The sequence below is a fragment of the Triturus cristatus genome, chromosome 4_2 (assembly GCF_964204655.1).
Source record: "Triturus cristatus chromosome 4_2, aTriCri1.1, whole genome shotgun sequence".
Classification (NCBI taxonomy): Eukaryota; Metazoa; Chordata; class Amphibia; order Caudata; family Salamandridae; genus Triturus; species Triturus cristatus.
In genome coordinates this window covers 966,327,746-966,342,907 of record NC_140586.1, presented here as the reverse complement: position 1 = coordinate 966,342,907, position 15,162 = coordinate 966,327,746, and the positions used below count along the sequence as shown (strand labels likewise).

The following is a 15,162-nucleotide window of genomic DNA, read 5'->3' as shown; positions in this document are numbered from 1 at the left end:
ATCGAGGGGACCCCTGAGTCCAGACCTCCTTGTACCATTTGACCGTACCTTACTTAAGTACCTATAAAGATCATTGAACCTTCTCCGTGTGTGATACTTGTCTGTGGGGAGGGAAGTTACTTGTCTGTACGATCGCTGGAGACGGCTCTCCCCGGAGACCTCTCCTCCTGACCCCGGCCGACCCTCCCGGTCCGTCTACCTTTTCTAACATTGGTGGCCAGCGGCGCGATCCGAATCAACGCGTAATCGTACAGAGAGTAGCTCACCCCACGACAAAGCACGATGTCAACCAAAGATAGCAGCTCCACCGAGAAGTTCCAAATGGAGAAACTAGACGAATACAACCACCGCGAACTGAGACAATTTTGTATAGAACTTGGCATTGCTACCACCGGCCTGAGTACCAAGGATGATCTAAAGCGCGCCCTTGAGTCGTGGACAGAAACGGGGGTCACAAGACCCTCCGACCCAAGCAGCATCACACCAGACCAAAACAGCGTTACACCAGAGGGGAACGCCACGTCTCCCGAGGAGCGGGGAACGGCCCTCTCACCGGAAGAGATACGAGAAAGAGACAGGGTCAGACTGCACGAATTGGAGATGGCACGACTCAAGATGGATGGAGAGCTCAAGCTAGCTGAACAAAAACTCAACCTCGAGCATATGCGGATCCGAGAGGAACGGGAAGAGAAACAGAGGCAGAGAGAGCTGGAAGAGAAAAAGATAACGCTCGAGCACGAGCGCCAATTGGCCGAGATAGAACTGCGCAAACAGCAGAAGGACTTGGGGGTGCCTGAAAGACCACACACCCCGGGACCAACTGAGAAAAAAGTGCACATCCCCAAGGATGTGGTCCGCGAGTATGTCCGAGAAGACGACATACAGCAGTGGTTTAAGGCTTACGAGATCGCAATGACCTCCCACCGGATCGACCGGAATGATTGGGGAGCCGGACTTTGGGGAAGATTTATTAACGAGGGTCGCGATGCCCTGCTGCAGCTCCCCGATCACCAAATGTCGTCCTACGACCACATGAAGGCTGCCCTCCTCACCCGCTACGGCCTCACACCCGAGATGTACCGCCAGAGGTTCAGGGATTGCACCCGGATCCCAGGTACAACTTGGGTGGAATACGTGAACTATTTCAGCCGGGCCTTCGAAGGGTGGATCAAGGGAAGTCAGGTCACCACATACGAACAACTCTTCAACCTTATAGTATGGGAACACCTGTCGAACAACTGCTTCATCGAGCTCAGGCAGCACCTGCTCGACAGTAAGCTGACTGACCCCCGGCAGCTCGCCGCAGAAGCTGACCGGTGGGAAAGCACCCGAGTGGGCCGGAAGGGGCCACACGACCAGAACAGAAACAACCACGGCCAGCACCGACCTCGAGGAGGAGGAGGAGGCCAGGGGCGTGGGAGAGACGCCTTACCAGCAACAACCGTGACCAGCACTCCGCCGTCGGCCGGCCGGGGCAACCCCCCGTTGCGGCCTGGGTACCGAGCCAACGTCACGTGCCACCGGTGCCAGCGACTAGGCCACTACGCCAACGATCCGAGCTGCCCGCTGAACCAAACGCCCAAGCCCCGCCAGGTAGCTGCCGCTGCCCTGGGGGAGGAGCAGTTATCGGAAGGACCCGAGGAGTATGAGCCGGACCAGCAAGGGTGGGAACCGGCCGCCATGGTCCTGGCATGCTTAGGGGGAAGAGACATGGTTCCGCGGGTCCCCCTACCCGCCAACACCAGAAAATACGGTCAGTGGGTGACCATTAATGGACAGAGAGCTGAGGCCTTGCGCGACACCGGCGCCAGCGTGACGGCCGTCCGCCGTCACCTGGTGAAGCCCGAGCAGATCCTGCCGAACATTCTCTGCCCCGTTCGCTCGGCAGATAACTCCGAAAGCATGTGCAAGATGGCCTGCGTCCCGTTTGAATGGGGAGGGGTCTCCGGCCTACTGAAAGTGACGGTCCGGGACGATGCCCCCGTGGACTGCCTCCTGGGGAATGACCTCGAGAGTTCCCCGTGGGCCACCGTCGAGAGGAGAGAGCACCTGGGGATGCTGGGCCTCCCGGACTGGGCCTGCATAACCACCCGATCCATGGCCGCCCCCCGATCAGAAGAGACCGAATGGCCGGCACCTCCGCCCCCGGTGGCCCCCGTAGACGACAACGGCGAGCCCGACCTCCCAGACCAGGCCCCCGAAGAAAATGCGCAACCCCAGGACCTTCCAGGTCTGGCTCAGTGGCGGCAAGAAGGGGGGCCCACCCAAGAACAGTTCCGCCAAGAGCAAAAGACCTGTCCCTCCCTCGAGGGACTCCGCCAACAAGCCAGCACCCAAGCCGCCGGGGACACCACCGGAACCCACTGGGTCTACTGGGATAACGACCTGCTCTACAGCGAGCAAAGAATCGCCGAGCTGGGGGCCAGTCGAGTTCTGGTGGTACCGCTCCGCTTCCGAGACTTTCTGCTCAACCTAGCCCATGATGTCCCCCTGGCTGGGCACCTGGGCCAAGATAAAACGTACAGTCGACTGGTGACCCACTTTTTCTGGCCAAAAATGAGGAATGACGTTCTGAACCACTGCCGATCGTGCCCCACATGCCAAGCAAGCGGGAAGAGTGGCCGGAAGCTGAAGGCTCCTCTACAACCCTTCCCGGTGGTCACCACCCCGTTCGAAAGGGTGGGGATAGACATTGTGGGACCGCTGGATCCTCGCACGGCTCAAGGACACAGGTTCATCTTGGTACTAGTGGACCATGCCACCCGCTATCCCGAGGCGGTGCCCCTACGGACCGTGACCGCTCCAGTGGTTGGCCGGGCTCTGATGGGGATCTTCTCCCGGGTAGGCTTCCCCCGAGAAGTCGTCAGCGACCGAGGTACGAACTTCATATCGAAGTACATGAAGTCCCTCTGGCAACAATGCGGGGTCACATACAGATTCACGACCCCCTATCACCCCCAAGGAAACGGACTAGTGGAGCGGTTCAACCGCACTCTTAAAGGGATGATTGGGGGATTAGAAGAGCCTCTCCGTCGCCAGTGGGATGTACTGCTCCCGTGCCTCCTCTTTGCCTACCGTGAAGTACCCCAGAAGTCCCTCGGCTTTAGCCCCTTTGAACTCCTATACGGACACCCTGTGCGAGGGCCCCTCAGCCTAGTGAAGGAGGGCTGGGAGCAGACCCCCCGAACGACCCCTCCAGACGTCTTCAAATACCTCCTGGCCTTGCGAAACCAGACCCGGCGCTTCAGGGAAATGGCCAAGGCGAACCTCGAGGCCAGCCAGGAGGACATGAAGAGGTGGTATGACCACAATGCCTCCTCCGTGGAATTCGAGCCAGGGCAGCAAGTATGGGTGATGTCCCCCACCGAACCGTGTGCTCTGCAGGATAAGTGGACGGGGCCCTTCAAGGTGGTCGAGCGCAAAAGCCCCGTCACTTACCTCATCGACATGGGGACCTCCCGGAACCCCCTTCGGGTCCTCCACACCGACCGGCTCAAACCGCACTTTGTGCGCTCCGAACTAAGCCTCTTGATGGCTACGGACAGTGGCACCGAAGAAGACTCCGAGCCCCTCCCGGATCTCCTGACGACTCAAGAGAAGGACGGCTCCGTGGACGGGGTCCGGCTCTCGGACGCCCTCTCTGCGGAACAACGACAGGACTGCCGGGACCTCCTGCTGCAGTTCGCTGCCCTGTTCTCCCTCACCCCCGGGGTCACCCCCTGGTGTTTGCACGACGTAGACACCGGGGACAGTCCCCCTGTCCGACACCGGGCCTACCGCGTACCAGATCGGGTACGGACCTGCATACAGGAGGAGGTGGCCAAGATGCTCACGATCGGGGTCATCGAGCCCTCGGACAGTCCCTGGGCCAGTCCAGTCGTACTAGTTCCCAAAGCCGCTGCCCCCGGCACCGCACCTGAACTGAGATTCTGCGTCGACTACCGGGGCTTGAACGCTGTCACCCGGACCGACGCTCACCCCATCCCCCGAGCAGACGAACTGATCGACCGGCTGGGGGCCGCCCGCTACCTTAGCATCTTCGATCTAACGGCGGGCTACTGGCAAATCGGCCTCACACCTAGGGCTCAGGAACGGTCAGCCTTCTCCACCCCCGATGGCCACTATCAATTTAAGGTCATGCCCTTTGGCATGAAGAACGCTCCCGCCACGTTCCAACGCCTTGTGAACCAGGTCTTGGCGGGGCTTGAAGAATTCAGCGCTGCCTACCTGGACGATATCGCTGTGTACAGCCACCACTGGTCCGACCACCTCCGTCACCTCCAAGAAGTCCTACAAGCCCTCCAGCGGGCCGGCCTCACCATTAAGGCCGGCAAGTGCCAGATTGGCCAAGGGTCCGTGACCTACCTTGGGCACCAAGTGGGGAGCGGGCTGGTGGCCCCCCTACAACTTAAGATCGCTGCCATCCAGTCCTGGCAGCCCCCCGTTACCCAGACCGAGGTCCGAGCCTTCTTGGGGCTCACCGGTTACTACCGGCGGTTCGTGAAGAACTATGGCAGCATCGTGGGGCCCCTCACGGGTCTCACATCCAAGAACCAGCCAAAGCGGATCAATTGGACTCCTGACTGTCAAGCGGCCTTCGAGGAGCTGAAGGCCGCCCTGTGGACCGCCCCGGTGCTCCAGGCCCCCGATTACAGTCGGGAGTTTGTGGTGCAGACCGACGCCTCCGACCACGGCATCGGAGCCGTCCTCTCTCAGCTGAACCCCGAAGGTCATGACCAGCCGGTGGCCTTCATCAGCCGACGTCTCCTGGCCCGAGAACAGCGCTGGAGCACCATCGAGAGGGAAGCATTTGCAGTGGTGTGGGCCCTCAAAAAGCTCCGGCCCTACCTCTTTGGTACCCACTTCCGGGTACAGACCGACCATCGCCCCCTGCAATGGCTGATGCAAATGCGGGGGGAGAACCCAAAACTCTTGCGCTGGTCCATTTCCCTGCAGGGAATGGACTTCACCGTGGAGCACCGACCGGGCCAAGACCACGCCAACGCGGACGGCCTGTCCCGCTTTTTCCGCCTCGACGAAGAGAGTCCCCAAGGGGATGGGTGACTCTCCCCGCCTTCAGCTGGGGGGGACGCATGTTGGACAGGCCTCACAGACGGCTCGCGCCCTCCCCGCTCGACAAGGCCCGAACTCCGGACCACCTGGCATAACCCCGCAACGAACACCTGCACCCCGTCCCCCGACGGACCCTCTACCCTCGGACCCCCACTCATCACGGGGTCCGGCCCCACCGGCTTTCCCGGACGGGTCCAGCCGCCATCTTGGACCCTGTACCACGCGGCCGCCTGGCCTCCCCTCGACCCTAACCCCGGGCCTGGCCGGCCCCGACATCCCGGCACCACTATCCACCCAGGAGGTGAGCGGACCACTTGGCAGGTCAATGGGAGACCGAAGTGTCAAGGGCTCTCCCCCGCCAGGTGCCGATCGCTCCCAGCTTCTCCGGGCACTGGCTCCACCCCCTGCTGGGTGTCTGGACACCTTCCTCCCGGGCCCTCCGACCTCCAAGTGCGAGGGTCCGGACATCAAAGGGCACCAGCCCTATAACTGAGGCAGCCCCGGAGCAGGAAGGCAGTTGTATCCTGGAGTCGAGAGACACCGAGCGAACTCAACTCTGACGGACTACTGGCGCTGCCGTAGCCCGCTCCTGTGAACCATCGTCCTGCCTGCTGGCGCTGCCGCGGCCTTCTGCAACAGTCATCTTCCTGGGACCTGCTGGCGCTGCCGCGGCCCTCTGCAACCTTCATCTTCCTGGGACCTGCTGGCGCTGCCGCGGCCCGTTGTAACGACCATCCTCACCGGGACCTGCTGGCGCTGCCGCGGACCGTTCATCTTCCTGGGACCTGCTGGCGCTGCCGCGGCCCGTTGTAACGACCATCCTCACCGGGACCTGCTGGCGCTGCCGCGGACCGTTCATCTTCCCGGGACCTGCTGGCGCTGCCGCGGCCCGTTGTATCGACCATCCGCACCGGGACCTGCTGGCGCTGCCGCGGCCCATACCACCTACCCACCAAAGCTCGAGGATTGTGAGCTCATCACCATTACCTGATTGGTAAATAGACTGTCCCGCTACCCCCTTCCCTACCTTGCGAGACTCTAATCGAGGGGACCCCTGAGTCCAGACCTCCTTGTACCATTTGACCGTACCTTACTTAAGTACCTATAAAGATCATTGAACCTTCTCCGTGTGTGATACTTGTCTGTGGGGAGGGAAGTTACTTGTCTGTACGATCGCTGGAGACGGCTCTCCCCGGAGACCTCTCCTCCTGACCCCGGCCGACCCTCCCGGTCCGTCTACCTTTTCTAACACCGGCCTTGATTCCCTCCGCCCCTCTGGCGGGGGGGTCCCTGACTGTGGCGACCGTAGTCTCCCACGGGGCCCCGGGAGGCCCGGGTGTTCACCCATCGGTCAGCCTCGACGGCCAGTTTTCGAGGGTCTGTGAGTTTGCTGTCCAGAAGGCAGCTCTACGAAGCAATTAGCGGACAAGTGTTCCCATGCGATTAGGTCGAACAGCTCCTCAAAGGTGGAGACCTTGCTGCCCTTGATCCATCCGTCCAAGGCCCGGCTGTAGAAGTTCACGTACTCCACCCAGGTGGTACCGGGTATCTTTTTGCAGTCTCTAAACCGTTGCCGGTACATTTCAGGGGTGAGCCCATATCGGGCTACTAGGGCCTCTTTCATGTGACTGTAGGAGTTCATCACCGTGGAGGGCAGGTCCAGCAGGGTATCTCTCCGCTCTCTCAGGAACCGGACCCACAGCCCAGCCCCCCAGTCTTTCTGCGGGACTCGATGGGAGGTCATGGCGACTTCGTAGGCCTTGAACCATTGCTGAATATCGTCGTTCTTATAGTATTCTTTCACCACATCTTTGGGGATGTCGACCCTTGGTTCCACGGTGGAGGAGATGGGTTGTGTTCCCGATGGTCGGGCCTCCTCCTTCCTAGCCTTGAGCTTGATTTCTTTTAGGCTACGTTCGTGCTCTAGTTGGAGTTTTTTCTCTTCGTGTTCTCTCCGTCGTTTCTTTTCCTCTAGTTCTCCTTGTAGGCGTAACTGTTCCACCGCCAGTTTTTTCTCAGCCAGTTTTAGCTCTCCTTCGATTTTTAATTTTGCTAGTTCTAGTTCGTGGTTGCGATCTCTTTCTCGGTCCGCTAGTTCCTCTGGGGATAGGCCCCTCTCGGGGGCGCCGTTCCTCCCCGGGGTGCTTCGTGGTTCGTTGGGAGGCTCTCCTTCTGTTTGTGTCCGGGGAGTTTCCGCCTCGACCCAGGTTTTTAATGCCCCCTGGAAGTCCTCTTTCGTGCTTAGTCCGGTGGTAGCGATTCCAAAGTCTTTGCAAAATTGTTTCAGTTCTCGGTGCGTATAAGATTCTAACTGGTCCTTTTGGAATGCCGTGCTCGGGTTGGTGCCTGCGGCACCTAGGGAAGTTTCTCCTTCCATTCTTCTTGGTAGTGCGTAAGCCGTCTACTGTACGATCTCTAGGTGTTGGCTCGGATCCCGTCGCCTGCCACCAAATGTTGGAAGGCGTTCCCCGGGGAGGCTGCGAAATGTGTTCCTGACCACCCGAGGCCCACCTTACCCAGAGTTAGGCCGAGCAAGAGCAGGGAGGCCCTTCCTGGAAGGGTCTCGTACCTAGGATCGCACACGCTGCGCTTACTCTCTTCTTCGGATAGAGGGACACCACACACAGTAATTTGTTGTAAGATAATATACTTTTATCGGTGGTTATCAGGGATCATTATGATCCGGCAGGCAGGTACAGAATTAATGCCACAAGCGGCAGCGATCTTGTGATGAGGGGAAAAGGGGTAGCGGGACAGTCTTTCAATCAGTGTCTCTGCGAGGTATCCGGTGCCCAGCTCTCAATCCTCGAGCTGAGGGGATGTTGCTTCTCTCGGCAATCTCTGCCGAGACTCTTGGAGGAGCGGGCCGCGAGTCACTCAGCAGGCTCCGGAGGGTCTTAGTTCAGGGAGCCGCGACGGCGTCAGCAGGGCTCAGATGGTTCAGAGTTCGGGGAGTCGCGACAGCGTCAGCAGGGCTCAGATGGTTCAGAGTTCGGGGAGCCGCGACAGCGTCCGCAGGGCTCAGGTGGTTCAGAGTTCTGGTAGCGTTCTTCTGTTCGGGGAGCGATCGAGCCGCGACCAAGTCAGCAGGCTCTCGTCAGTCCAGGTCTTCTCTGCCTCCCGTCCCTTCAGCACCCTTGTTATACTCCCTCTCCTCTTTGAAGTCCGGAGTCCTCGCGGAGAGGGGTCTGGTGCCTGGGGGGTGGTGTGATGGGGTTTCCTGTCGCTCCGCCCTTTGATCTGTTAAGGTGTGTCCGGGAGGGACTCCAGACGCCCAGCAGGCGAGGCGCCCGCTCACCGGGGGTCTGGTGGTCGATCGAAACCTCCCTCGGGGAAGAGACCAGAGGTGTGACAGGGTCGGCGCCTCTCGGTCTGGTCTGGGTTGGGGGGTTTCGCTCTCCCTCGGCCAGGCATGCGTGTTGGGGATCTGGTCGGCCCTCGGGATGTTGGTCCACGGGAGCCGGAAGGCCGTGTCCACGAGGTTCGGCGTGGTTGTAGTGTAACTTGCTGGTTGGGAGGGCCCACGCCACGAGGCCGGTCTCACACCTGTTCATTGGGGTGCAGAGGAGGTGAGGCCTGTCCAGGGGTGCAGAGGAGGCAAGGCCTTTCCAGGGGTGCAGAGGAGGTGAGACCTGTCCAGGGGTGCAGGGAAGGTGAGGTCTGTCCAGGGGTGCACTGGAGTTGAGGTCTGTCCAGTGGTGCAGATGAAGAGAGGCCTGTCCAGAGGTGCAGAGGAGGTGAGGCCTTTCCAGGGGTGCAGAGGAGGTAAGGCCTGTCCAGGTGGGCAGAGGAGGTGAGGCATGCCCAGGGGTGCAGAGGAGGCGAGGCCTGCCTGTGGTGCAGATGAGGTGAGGCCTGCCCAAGGGTGCAGGGGAGGTGAGGCCTGTCCAGGGGGGCAGAGGAGGTGAGACCTGTCCTGTGCTGGGGGTGCAGAGGAGGAGAGGCCTGTTCAGGGGTGCAGAGGAGATGAGGTCTGTCCAGGGGTGCAGAGGAGGTGAGGCGTGCCCAGGGGTGCAGAGAAGGTGAGGCCTGTCCAGGGGGGAAGAGGAGGAGAGGCCTGTTCAGGGGGTGCAAGGGAGGTGAGGCCTGTCCAGGGGGGCAGAGGAGGTGAGACCTGTCCAGGGGTACAGAGGATGTGAGGCCTGTCCAGGGGTGCAGAGGAGGTGAACCCTGTCCAGGAGCTGCAGAGGATGTGGGACCTGTCTAAGGGATGTAGAGGAAGTGAGACCTGTCCAGGGGTGCAGAGCAGGTCAGGCCTGTCCAGGGGTGCAGATGAAGAGAGGCCTGTCCAGGGATGCAGAGGAGGTGAGGCCTGTCCAGCGGTGGAGTGGAGGTGAGGCCTGTCCAGGGGGGCAGAGGAGGCGAGGCCTGCCCAGTGGTGCAGATGAGGTGAGGCCTGCCCAGGGGTGCAGGGGAGGTGAGGCCTATCCAGGGGAGCAGAGGAGGTGAGGCCTGTCCTGTGCTGGGGGTGCAGAGGAGGAGAGGCCTGTTCAGGGGTGCAGAGGAGGTGAGGCCTGTCCAGGGGTGCAGAGGAGGTGAGGGGTGTCCATGGGAGCAGAGAAGGTGAGGCCTGTAAAGGGGGCAGAGGAGGAGAGGCCTGTCCATGGGGTGCAAGGGAGGTGAGGCCTGTCCAGGGGTTCAGAGGAGGTGAGGCCTGTCCAGGGGTACAGAGGAGGTGAGGCCTCTCCAGGGGTGCATAGGATGTGGGACCTGTCTAAGGGATGTAGAGGAGGTGAGACCTGTCCAGGGGTGCAGAGCAGGTGAGGCCGGTCTAGGGGTGCAGTGGAGGAGAGGCCTGTCCAGGGTTGCAGAGGAGGAGAGGCCTGTCCAGAGGTGCACAGGAGGTGAGGCCTGTCCAGTGGTGCTGATAAAGAGAGGCCTGTCCAGAGGTGCAGAGGAGGTGAGGCCTTGCCTGGGGTGCAGAGGAGGTAAGGCCTGTCCATGGGTGAAGAGGATGCGAGGCCTATCCAGGGATGCAAAGGCGGTGAGGCCTGTCAAGGTGGGCAGAGGAGGAGAGGCCTGCCCAGGGGTGCAGAGGAGGTGAGCCCTGTCCAAGAGCTGCAGAGGATGTGGGACTTGTCTAAGGGATGTAGAGGTGGTGAGACCTGTCCAGGGGTGCAGAGCAGGTGAGGCCTCTCCAGGGGTGCAGAGGAGGAGAGGCCTGTCCAGGGGTGCAGACGAAGAGAGGCCTGTCTAGAGGTGCACAGGAGGTGAGGCCTGTCCAATGGTGCAGAAGAAGAGAGGCCTGTCTAGAGGTGCAGAGGAAGTGAGGCCTTGCCAGGGGTGCAGAGGAGGTAAGGCCTGTCCATGGGTGAAGAAGAGGCGAGGCCTGTCCAGGGATGCAGAGGCGGTGAGGCCTGTCCAGGTGGGCAGAGGAGGAGAGGCCTGTCCAGGGGTGCAGAGGAGGTGAGGCCATCCAGGGGTACAGAGGAAAAGAGGCCTGTCCAGAGGTGCACAGGAGGTGAGGCCTGTCCAGTGGTGCAGAGGAAGAGAGGCCTGTCTAGAGGTGCAGAGGGGGTGAGGCCTTGCCAGGGGTGCAGAGGAGGTGAGGCCTGTCTAGAGGTGCAGAGGGGGTGAGGCCTGTCCAGGTGGGCAGAGGAGGCGAGGCTTGTCCAGGGGTGCAGGGAAGTTTAGGCCTGTCCAGGGGGCACGGAAGAGGAGCGAGGCCTGTACATGGTGTGCAGAGGAGGTGAGGCCTGTCCAGGGGTACAGAGGAGGTGAGACCTGTCCCGGGGTGCAGAGGAGGTGAGCCCTGTCCAGGAGCTGCAGAGGATGTGGGACCTGTCTAAGGGATGTAGAGGAGGTGAGACCTGTCCAGGGGTGCAGAGCAGGTGAGGCCTGTCCAGGGGTGCAGAGGAGGAGAGGTCTGTCCAGGGGTGCAGAGGAGGAGAGGCCTGTCCAGGAGGTTCAGAGGGGGTGAGGCCTGTCCAGGGGTGCAGAGGAGATGAGGCCTGTCCAGGAGGTGCAGAGGAGGTGAGGCCTTTCCAGGGGTGCAGAGGAGGTGAATCCTGTCCAGGGGGTTGCATAGAAGGTGAGTCCTGTCCAGGGGGCAGAGGAGGTGAAACCTCTCCAGTAGTTCAGAGTAGGTTAGGCCTGTCCAGGGGGTGCAGAGGAGGTGAGGCCTTCCCAGAGGTGCAGAGGAGGTTAGGCCTGTCCAGGGGTGCAGAGGAGGTGTGGCCTGTCCAGGGGTGCAGAGGAGATGAGGCCCGTCCAGGGGTGCAGAGGAGGAGAGGCCCGTCCAGGAGTGCAGAGGAAGAGAGGCCCGTCCAGGGGTACAGAGGAGGTGACGAATGTCCATGGGTGCAGAGGAGGTGAGACCTGTCCAGGGGTGCAGAGGAGGTGAGGCCTGTCCAGGGGGGTGCAGTGGAGGAGAGACCTCTCCATGGGGTGCAGAGGAGATGAGGCCTGTCCAGAGTTGCAGAGGTGGTGAGGCCTGTCCAGGGGTGCAGAGGAGGTGAGGCCTGTCCACGGGTGCCGAGGAGGTGAGATCTATCCAGGGGTGCAGAGGAGGTGAGGCCTGTCGAGGGGAGCAGTGTCTCTCTTCAGGGCCTGTGCATAGCGCCCTGAGGCTCAGGGTGGAGTCAGAGGCGCTGTATGGGGTGGATTGAACCCTGGGCTCCTCTGTCCTTAACGAGAATCCTTCACAGAGAGTTCCTGTGAGAAGCACCAGGGGTGCAGAGGAGGTGAGGCCTGTCCAGGGGTGCAGAGGAGGTGAGGCCTGTCCAAGGGTGCAGAGGAAGAGAGACCTTTCCAGGGGTGCAGAGCAGGTGGGCCCTGTCCAGGAGCTGCAGAGAATGTGGGACCTGTCCAAAGGATGCAGAGGAGGTGAGGCCTGTCCAGGGGTGCAGAGGAGGTGAGGCCTGTCCCTGGGGGTGTAGAGGTAGTGAGGCTTGTCCATGGGGGTGCAAAAGAGGTGAGGCTTGTCCTGAGGGGATGGAGAGGAGGTGAGGCCTGTCCAGGGGTACAGAGGAGGTGAGGCCTGTCCAGGGGTGCAGAGGAGATGAGGCCTGTCAGGTGTTGGGGGTGCAAAGAAACTGAGGTCTGTCCAGGGGGTGCAGAGGAGGTGAGGCTTGTCCAGGGGTGCAGAGGAGGTGAGGCCTGTCCATGGGGGTGTAGAGGTGGTGAGGCTTGTCCATGGGGGTGCAGAAGAGGTGAGGCTTGTCCTGAGGGGATAGAGAGGAGGTGAGGCCTGTCCATGTGGGTGCAGAGGAGATGAGGCATGTCCGGCAAGGGGTTGGAGGGTGCAGAGGAAATAAGGCCTGTTCATTGGGGTGCAGAGGAGGTGAGGCCTGTCCAGGGGTGCAGAGGAGGTTAGGCCTGTCCAGGGGGGTGCAGAGGAGGTGAGGCCTGTTCTTTGCTTGGGGGTGCAGACAATGTATGGCCTGTCTAGTGGGGGTGCTGAGGAGGTGAGGCCTGTCTGAAAGGGGTAGGGGTTGTGCTAACGAGGTGAGGCCTGTCCAGTGGGGTGAAGAGGCCGTTTCCAGGACGGGTGGGACATAGGCGGTGAGGCCTGTCCACGGGGTGCAAAGGAAATGAGGCATGTCCCTCAAGGGGTTGGGAGGTGCAGCGGAGGTGACACCTGTTCAGGAGGATGCAGAGAAGGTGAGGTCTGTTTGGCAGAAGTGGGGGCTGAGAGTACAGAGGAGGTGAGCCCTGTCCATGGGGTTGCAGAGAAAGTGAGGCCTGTGCAGCGTGGTGCAGAAGAGGTGATTACTTTCCAGAGAATGCAAAGGAGGTGAGGCCTCTCCAGGTGGCTGCATTGTACGTGAGGCCTGTCCATGGGGGTGCACAGGAGGTGAGGCCTGTCCAGGGTGGTGCAGAGGAGGTGATGCCTGTCCAGTGGGTGCAGAAGCGGTGAGGCCTGTCCTTTACTGTGGGATACAGATGATGTGGGGCCTGTCCAGAGGGGGTGTAGAGGACGTGAGACCTGTCCAGGAGAGGTGCTAAGTATGTGCTAAGGAGGTGAGGCCTGTCCAGTGGGTGCAGAGGAGGTGAGACCTGTCCAAGAGGGAGCAGAGGAGTTGAGGCTTGTCCAGAGGGGGTGCAGAGGTGAGGCCTGTACACCTGGGTACAGAGGAGACAAGCATGTCCGGTGAGGGGTTGTGGGTGCAGAGGAGGTTGGTCCTCTTCAGGGTGGGGCAGAGGAGGTGAGGCCTGTCCATTATGCGTGGGAGCTGAGAGTGCAGAGGAGGTGAGACGTGTCCAGAGAGTGCAGAGGAAGTGAGCCCTGGTCTTTTTTTGGGGGGCCGATGATGTGGTGCCTGTCCATAGAGGGTGCACAGGAGGTGAGGCCTGTCTAGGGCGGTGCATAGGAGGTTATGCCTGTCCAAGGGATGCTGAGGAATTGAGGCCTGTCCAGGGGGATGCAGAGGAGGTGAGGCCTGTCCTCTGCTGGCAGTGCAGAGGCAGTGAGGTCTGTCCACGTGAGGGTGCAGAGGAGGTGAGGCTTGTCCAGCGTGGGTACAAAGAAGGTGAGGCCTGTCTAGGGTGGTACAGAGGAAGTGAGGCCTGTCTAGTAGATGAGGTGAGGTGAGACCTGTTCTTTTCTGGGGGTGCAGAAGATGTGGTGCCTGTACAGAGGGGGTGCAGAGGAGGTGATGCCTTTCTGGTTGGGGGGGGGCAGAAGAGGTGAGGTGAGACGAGGCCTGTTCTGTGGTGGCGTGCAGAGGAGGTGTGTCCTGTCCAGGGGGGTGTAGAGGTGGTGAGGCTTGTCCAGGGGGGTGCAGAGGAGGTGAGGTCTGTCCATGGGGGTGCAGAAGATGTGAGGCTTGTTTTGAGGGGCTGCAGAGGAGGTGAGGCCTGTCCATGTGGGTGCAGAAGAGATGAGGCATGTCCGGCAAGGGTTGGGGGTGCAGAGGAGATGAGGCCTGTCCACGTGGGTGCAGAGGCGATGAGGCCTGTCAGGTGTTGGGGGTGCAAAGAAGGTGAGGTCTGTCCTGAGGGGGTGCAGAGGTGGTGAGGACTGTCCATGTGGGTGCAGAAGAGACGAGGCCTGTCCATTGGGGTGCAGAGGTGAGGCCTGTCCACGTGGGTGCAGACGAGACGAGGCCTGTCCATTGGGCAGAAGAGGTGAGGCCTGTCCTGTGGGTGCAGAGGAGGTGAGGCCTGTCTTTTGCTGGGGGTGCAGACGATGTGGTGCCTGTACAGTACAGAGGGGGTGCAGAGGAGGTGATGCCTTTCTGGTGGGGGGGAGTGCAGAAGAGGTGAGGTGAGATGAGGCCTGTTCTGTGGTGGCGTGCAGAGGAGGTGGGGCCTCTCATGTCCATTGAGTTGCAGAGGAGGCCTGTCCATGGGGGTGCAGAGGAGTTGAGGCCTGTCCAGGGGGGTGTAGAGGTGTTGAGGCTTCTCCAGAGGGGTTAATAAGAGGTGAGGCCTGTCCAGGAGAGGTGCTAAGGAGGTACTAAGGAGGTGCTAAGGAGGTGAAGCCTGTCCAGGGGGTTGGAGAGGAGGTGAGGCCTGTCCGGAGGAGTGCAGAGGCGGTGAGGCCTGTTCTGTCCAGAGAGCTGCAGAGGAGGTGAGGCCTGTCCTGTACTGGGGGGTGCAAAGGAGGCGAGACTTGTGCAGGAGGTGCAGGGGAGGTGAGGCCTGTCCAGGAGATTGCAAATGAGTTGAGGCCTGTCCTGAGCTTGGTCCTTGTAGAAATTCGTCAGGGACGGCGCAGTGAATCCTCAGCGCGCGTGTACGGCGCGATGTCCTTTCAATCGCGTTGCGAGCTCCGGCTCGAAGGGGGCCTCAGTCGCGGTGCTCAGGGGGACGGTGTAGACGTACGGTGCACTGGCTCTTCGTTGCGGCATTCGAGCCGTACCTTTGAGGACGGCGCCTTTGTTCTCGGCGCAATGCAAAGCCGGTAGCACGCTCCCGTGGGGAGCCACGTACCAACCACTCTATGAGCCACAGCCTGCCCTCAGCATGGGTAGGGGGGCCCGCAAAGTGGTACGTTGCAGAGAGGCAAATCAAGTGTCACGAAGTCCTTCCTTTGGGTTGCGAGCTACTGCTTGAGGGCCTTAGACACGGTGTTTGGGCCGGGCAGGGGGGCACAGGCTTGCTAAAGTACTCGCCGAGTTGGGAGGCGCACACTTCTCTCAGCGT

General features: G+C 61.0%; 1 protein-coding gene across 1 annotated transcript in view; it reads left to right on the top strand.

Annotated features, from left to right (window-relative positions):
* Positions 1 to 10,951: 10,951 nt before the first annotated feature.
* Positions 10,952 to 15,162, top strand: part of LOC146839161 (uncharacterized) — an 82,736-nt gene continuing 78,525 nt past the window's right edge. The window contains exon 1 of the mRNA XM_085603155.1: positions 10,952 to 11,046. The gene's annotated coding sequence lies outside the window, so the exon portion shown is untranslated. The remainder of the gene's footprint in view (positions 11,047 to 15,162) is intronic.